This window comes from Monopterus albus, unplaced genomic scaffold, assembly GCF_001952655.1.
Source record: "Monopterus albus unplaced genomic scaffold, M_albus_1.0 scaffold3.1, whole genome shotgun sequence".
Classification (NCBI taxonomy): Eukaryota; Metazoa; Chordata; class Actinopteri; order Synbranchiformes; family Synbranchidae; genus Monopterus; species Monopterus albus.
This window is the reverse complement of record NW_018127883.1, coordinates 11,508,730-11,514,702: the sequence shown is the minus strand read 5'-3', so window position 1 is coordinate 11,514,702 and position 5,973 is coordinate 11,508,730. Positions and strand designations below refer to the sequence as shown.

Here is a 5,973-nt window from a genome sequence, read left to right as displayed (position 1 = left end):
TGCAGCTTGCTTGTCTTGGGCACCATGGACAGCGCTGTTTGTCCTGAATGCGCTACTGTACACGTCCTCGGTTTCAGAACCGTGGACAGCGCTGCCTGCTATTAGGACTGATACAGCTACAGTATGCTGGTGCATCCGTCGACCAGTCCCACTGACATAGCCCACCCTCCTGTCTTTTTGATTCCCCCTAAGTATGGAATCAACTCTGAACGAAATGAAAGCACGCCTGCATCCCGCTGACAGCGAGTGAGCTCTGCATCTTTAAAACAGAAAAAAAAAAAAAACAAGCCAAAGAAAAACATACAACCTGTCCAGTCATAACTGTGGGATGATAAAGGACTACCTCTTTTTTACTTTTGGAGAGAGCCAAGCCGTTAGGAGAGCATTCAGCATCAGCTGTTCAACACTGGTCTCTCATTGCTGGAAGTCGAGGCTGAATCAGTCACATGACAGAACTGGAGGCAGAGATCTAGAGAAAAGGCACAGCATTCCGGCTTTGCACCGCCATACTGTATTTTGAGCCATATCACATTTTTATTGCAGCATTTTACTCCCGCTCGGTGAGTACATTTCCAGTGGCTTTTTTTGTAACCATTTTTGTCTTTTTAATTGCTCCCTTTTTATTTTTCCTCCTTTTGCTGGTGTTTGAATTGAGCATTGACATGGTTGTTTTGAGCGTTTTTCACATTCAGGCTTCAAGTTTTTAGCATGCAGTTATTCTGATCGAGAGTGCCAAGAGGTAAACGGGTGCGTTATCGGTCTTGAGAAAGCTTTTACTTGCTTGCAGTTTTGTTTCGAGGGTCGAAACCAAGCAGGTTTTGTCAGTATTGAGATTTTTCAAACATTTATTGGTGGTTTTGAAACATTTTTCTTTTTTCTTTTTTGTTGTTTCTGTCGACTTTTGCTGTTGCTATGCTTTGGTTTGCATTTTGCAGTGTTGTTTGTTGCCTTCGAGTTTTGTGATTTTGATGTCTTGGTGAATCTCACCGATCCAACCCGTGCTTTTACATTGTTCCTCTTTTCTTTATAAGAAGGAGTCCTTTTTAAAGCCCGATGACGTTTTAACGTGATACTTTTCTTGCAGCTGAGCTCACAGGTTTGTTGTTTTTGTGTTTCTCTCTTTTTTCAATTTCATTGTACTTTTGCTGGTGGCAGTGTCAAGTATTTTTGGATGTTATTTTTTGACTAGATGATGCTGGGTGGACGAGGGGAGTTTCGATTCTTGGGGGAGTTCAATGCGTTTTTGTTTTCTGTATCAACGAGGATGAACAGACATTTTCACTTTTGCAGGTATATATGAGTGGATAAATGACACGTTTTTATGTTCACAATAAAGAATAAGGTGACAGAAATATGCACCTGTGGCTGACGTGTTATTTTGTAAGGCTGGCCAAATTGCTCATTAGAGAAGGCATTGTTTATCAATGTTATCTGAAGGTTACGTGATGTGATCGATCTGCTCATAATGCTTCATAATGATCAACAATTCAGGAACAAGGATGGGAAATCACACGCAGGTCGTTTCATCACAGCGTTTTTTCTGTTTTGAATCCAACAGTCTCCAAGCCGTCACAACTGAGGATTAAATGTAAGTAGCTACTGTACATTCAGGTCCGTCGGAAGGATGCACTGTGACGACTTTAACGATAAAGTATCAAAGCTCAATCAATATATCGACGTGGAGGAGCAGAAATAATTTCATTTGCCGCAGCAGCCGTTTCATTACCAAACTAATTAGGACAACTTTGCACCACAGTACTGTATGTCATGGGCAAAGTATCTCACTGCGCCTAAGTGCCCTGCTTAGTGTTGGACAAACTCAAATTGGCTTTTGCAGACCTGGATTAATTCTGTAAAAACTTTTGGGATTTGCCAAATCAGATATTGCAGGAAATGGGTCGAGCTATTGACAGGACAGAAAGGGACTTAGAGACTGACTTGATTCTTCAGCAGGCAGATTTATCCTGTGATTAATGGTATGCTGAGGATCATGTGAAGGTGTAAACAGATGCATAGACATAAAAGGGCATGAGTCACAACCAGTTACTGGAGTTATTTTCATGTATTTTGCTGGCTACAATACTACTGTGTGTATATTCTGTGAGTTGGTTTTGAGCAATTGTAATATCGGTCAATTAAACTTTTCTATATTCAGTGTTTAAGAGGATGAGTCTGTTGCCAAAAGAACAGCCCTGAAATTCACAATCCCCATTTGACTTATTCTAGACTATTCCTGGACTAATGGAAATCATTTCTCTGTGACCCTGTGTTCCTAAAGTGTTTAGTACTGGTTTTCTGCTGTAAGAAGAGTTTGTGAACCCATAAATTAGTTTTATTTTGGTCCATATGCACTCAGTTTAACAGAACACAGGTTTTGTCAGTATAATATTGTAGGCCTATAAAATATATGAGTTTGGGCCATTAAATTTGAGCATAGACTGTTAAGTTGCAATGTCATTAAAGGGGCTGCCATGGTAGACTAGAATCACTACAATGTAATATGGGGAAAGGGAATAATAAATATTAGATGCAGTGGAAAGCTTACATTTTAATAAGGAAAACTGATTAGGGCAATTAAGACAAAGCATTTTATCATCATGGATATGGATTCCATTGTTCCTGCTTTAATCTATGCAGTTCATAAAGTCGATGTAGATAAAGAGCCAGAGTTTTCGAGACAGCAGTCCAGTCAGTAAGACGCATAGCTGTCATTAAACATGTTCAGCTCAGAGCATTGGTGTGAATTTACCAAAAAGTTTGTTATTCAATTGTCAGAAGAGGGATGGTAAAGTTCAATCCATTTTCAATTCTCACATTTAGCCTGTGATGGAATTTTTCTTCAAAAAACAACTCTACAAATGTAAAAAGCTGATAAATATGTTCACATCTTACACTAAGTCACTACAGTATGTTGAAAGAATGACTTTAATCTTTCTTCCTGTTTATCACTGCAGAATGAACAAACGTGCTAAAATCAATCAAACAGACTTTTACAGTATGCTTTTAGCAGTGTAACCTGTTGGTAGCATTTCCACAAACCCTAATTTCTATTCAGTTTGAATAGTTTTAAATGGACATTTCCAATCATGCCTTCCAATCTTCAAATTGCTGCATCACAACATATGAGCATGTCCTCCTGCCCCTTGTGTTTCTCCCACACTGCCACAGTTTGTGCTCCTGGACATTTCTGCTTCTAAGAGTTATGATACAGTTTGTATTGCATCCTGCATTGTTGTGTCTCCTCTCCAGGCAGGTTTCCTGTTATCTCGGCCAAGCCAGACGCGCACAGGAGACTTTCGGAGAAATATGATAGCTCATGTGCTGCTATACCTCTGCTACCATGAATAAAACATCAGACAAGTTGTATACACTAAGCATGTGTTTAACTGAATCTGTATGTCTACACGCACGCTTGTTGGTTTGAATGTGAGTGTAACTGTTTACATTAAGTTAGGGCATTGACTGGGATTGTAACAACAGTTTACATTTAAGCATGACAGAGTTGGACAAATGGAAACATAATTTATGTGCCTTGTGTTACAGCTTTGCTTTTGTGTAGCGATTTTGCTGTATTGGATTCAAGCTTAGTATACATACACTGCATACTTTTGATTAAAATGAGAACTGTTAAAACTGTAAATATGGAGGCAAGAGCCCAACTTTACGACACCTCGGGGCAGCTGTGGCTCAGGAGGTAGAGCAGGCTGTCTGTTAACCAGATGGTTGGTGGTTCCCAGTTTCTCCAGTCCCTGAGCAAAACACTGTTTGTGAGCACAAATGGGTAAACAGGCATATAGTGTGAAAGTGCATTCAGGAGGCATCGAGAAGTGCCGTATATTAGGTCCTTTTGCTTTACAATTTAACATATAATCACTGTACCTGAGCAACTTCAGACTTTTGTTTTCCTCAGTCAAGATGCTGAGAAATGAGTCAGAAACAAGTTTTGAGTTATATAAGCTGCAGTAGTGGAGCTTCACTTGACTTAATTGGCCTTTTGGTTGCATAAAGGTGCAAGTTTTTGTGTAAAATGCCTTTTTATGTTCTATCATCAGCTGAATGTAAGGCAACTGCAAGGTCAGTTTAAAGTTTACTCAGATTTAGCTTCTTTCAGACTCAGATTTTTTTCAGCATAGGCCTCATTCATACTCAGCACTGGATTCATTTGTAAACCTCAGATTAAGTTCATTTTTACTTGGGTAATTCATATCCATGGGCATAGAGTTTGGTTTCAGAAGTTGTTTATTCTTTGTTTTTTAATTTAACCTTTTTTCAACCAAGAATTCCACTGAGATTTCAAACCTCCTTTACAAGGGAAACCTGGCTAAAATGGTAGCATCAGGAGTCAGAGTCAGTCGAATATAAAAAACATCATTATAATATTGCAGTCACATAAAAATTGAGTCACCACAACAACAACAACCAATTGCAGAGACATGTATCAAATGAAACAGACATCAAGGAGTTTACCCTGGCTTTACAATTGGCTAATGATACTAATTTGTTCAATCTTACCTCTGCATTATGATCAGGATTCAGAGCAGAGACAGAGGAGGCCTGTTTTCCCATCTCTGGCCTAACATTTGGAGTCGCTAGCTGATATAAATGTACAAAGGTGCCGGGGAAGCTTGCCAAGAGCAGTCGTATAAATAAAAATGTGCCGTGACTTAGCCAGCAAAATCAGTTGTTGTTTTAGAAAATAACAAGTATCATAAAATTGCTTATCATGCTTCACATATTACTGGCAGCATGAAGAACAGATTTAGCTGAAAAATACCTATTATTTATCGATAAATAATGTTGTTCTTGCATCTCTACTACAAATGACATTGTCTTTTAGTGTATTATCTTGTGTTTAATTCTAGGGTCTCTTTAGAAAACAATTAACTAAAAGGCAGTTTTTATGGATCCTCTGAAGGTGGAAATGGCAGCCGTGATGTTGCCTGAGAGCCAAGTCACTCACTACTGCTCCTGTAGCTTAATTCCTGTAAGTGCACGCTAAAAAAAAAAAAAGATGACTCAAATGAGCATAACCTTTTTATGGACTTGGAGCTTCAGTCATCTACATTTCACCCGCTGATTATCCTCGCCCATATCTATGTGACTCGGACTACTAACATAAATTCAACATTTACATGATGCTTTACTCTGTTAATGAGGCGTTCTTTGCCTGCTTCCACCTCTTTAACAGATAAACTTACCTTTGGCATGACTCATTCTCCTGAAATGATTGTTAATTACTTTATTGTCCTTTCCTTAGCTGTTAATTTGATAAGTGAGGGGCTCTCACACTTCAGATTCTTGGGTAATTAAACTCATATCTGAAGAATAGGGTCAGTCTGAATGACTTTCCAGTGTCTATTATGGGAACAATTTGAGTTCCAGTGCATCACATAAATGAAGCTTCTGCATGTGACATGTTAGTTTGAGAAATTCAGTTTTGTTTTAGTTACATTTGATTAACATTGGACTTCAGTGCATAATTTCTTTTTTAAATCTAGATAAGATTTGTAACTTAAATAAGACATTGAAAGAAGCTATAAGGTGAGGATTTTTGAGTAGCAGTAAATTAATTCTTTTATCACTATCAATGCAGTTTGAAAGTGACCAATTAAGCAGCCATCACCTCCCCTTTTCCTTATCAGGAGCGAGCAAATTTACAGAGGAATTACTTTTTCTATTTTTAGAAGGAAATAAGCAGTATGCCCAAGCCCCTCCTGAAATAAGGTTCAGGATGTCTGATAAGGAGCAATCTAAACCCACAAAGAAATAATTATCTTAGATGTTCTAAGCTCAGCGTGTCACTTTATAGTGACCTATTAGACCTGTTTACTGAAGGGAGAAAGTTAAGTTTAGGCTGTTTTCAACTTAGTCAGCTCAGTGCACAGTTATCAATCCAGGCCACATCTGTGCAGGTTGAGTGAATATATTCAATACAATTTTCTAATTAACCTCTTCATAAAGTTCCATTCAGCA

At 38.5% G+C, this 5,973-nt stretch overlaps 1 protein-coding gene across 4 annotated transcripts in view; it reads left to right on the top strand.

The window, feature by feature from the left end:
• The first annotated feature begins 343 nt into the window (after positions 1-343).
• The window catches only part of ralyl (RALY RNA binding protein like), a 76,998-nt gene continuing 71,368 nt past the window's right edge, over positions 344-5,973 (top strand). Inside the window, exons 1-2 of one of the 4 annotated variants that reach the window (XM_020598537.1) lie at positions 344-1,096; positions 1,190-1,290. The gene's annotated coding sequence lies outside the window, so the exon portion shown is untranslated. Of the gene's footprint in view, positions 1,291-5,973 lie in introns of all 4 variants that reach the window. The other 3 variants (XM_020598544.1, XM_020598529.1, XM_020598553.1) reach the window with 3 other exon arrangements.